This window comes from Triticum dicoccoides, chromosome 5A (genome assembly GCF_002162155.2).
Source record: "Triticum dicoccoides isolate Atlit2015 ecotype Zavitan chromosome 5A, WEW_v2.0, whole genome shotgun sequence".
In the NCBI taxonomy this organism is placed as follows: Eukaryota; Viridiplantae; Streptophyta; class Magnoliopsida; order Poales; family Poaceae; genus Triticum; species Triticum dicoccoides.
Genome location: NC_041388.1, coordinates 659,227,858 through 659,228,464, shown reverse-complemented (window position 1 = coordinate 659,228,464; position 607 = coordinate 659,227,858).

The window sequence follows — 607 nt, the reverse complement described above, 5'->3', positions numbered from 1 at the left end:
CCCCTCCCCGTCGGCCTTGCCCCTCCTCCGGCGAGCCGCTCCTCCCTCGTCATCCTCTGCCGTCGCGGGCGTCCCCCATCTCACGTGCCTCCGCCCCCTCGGCCCACGACCCTGGGACCCTCCCTGGCGATTTCCGGGCGCCCTCCCACCAGCTGTTGCTTGAGCCTGCCAGCCGGTGGCGGATCCGGTGATCCTGGCCGTTGCCACGGTCTCCGGCGCCCTCCACCCCCCGAGCCTCGGTGATGGTTCTTGCGTCGAGACGGCGATGGTTCTGAGGTTGTGCCTGGCACGAGGCTTCCCGCAGTGGTCCTTGTCGGTGTTGTTTCGGCCCCGATGGCCTCATGCTCGTGTCTCTCCACTAGTAGAAAAGGGGGCTTTGGTCCAGGCCGGGTAAGCCCATTAGTCCCAGTTCAGTCTAGAACCGGGACCAATGGGTGCATTTATCCCGGTTCGTGCGGCTAAGGCATTAGTCCCGGTTCACCTGGGCCCTTTAGTCCCGGTTCGTGCCACGAACCGGGACTAAAGGGTGCGATGCCCATTAGTCCCGGTTGGTGGCACCAATCGGGATTAAAGGTCTAACCTTTAGTCCCGGTTGGTGCCACCAACC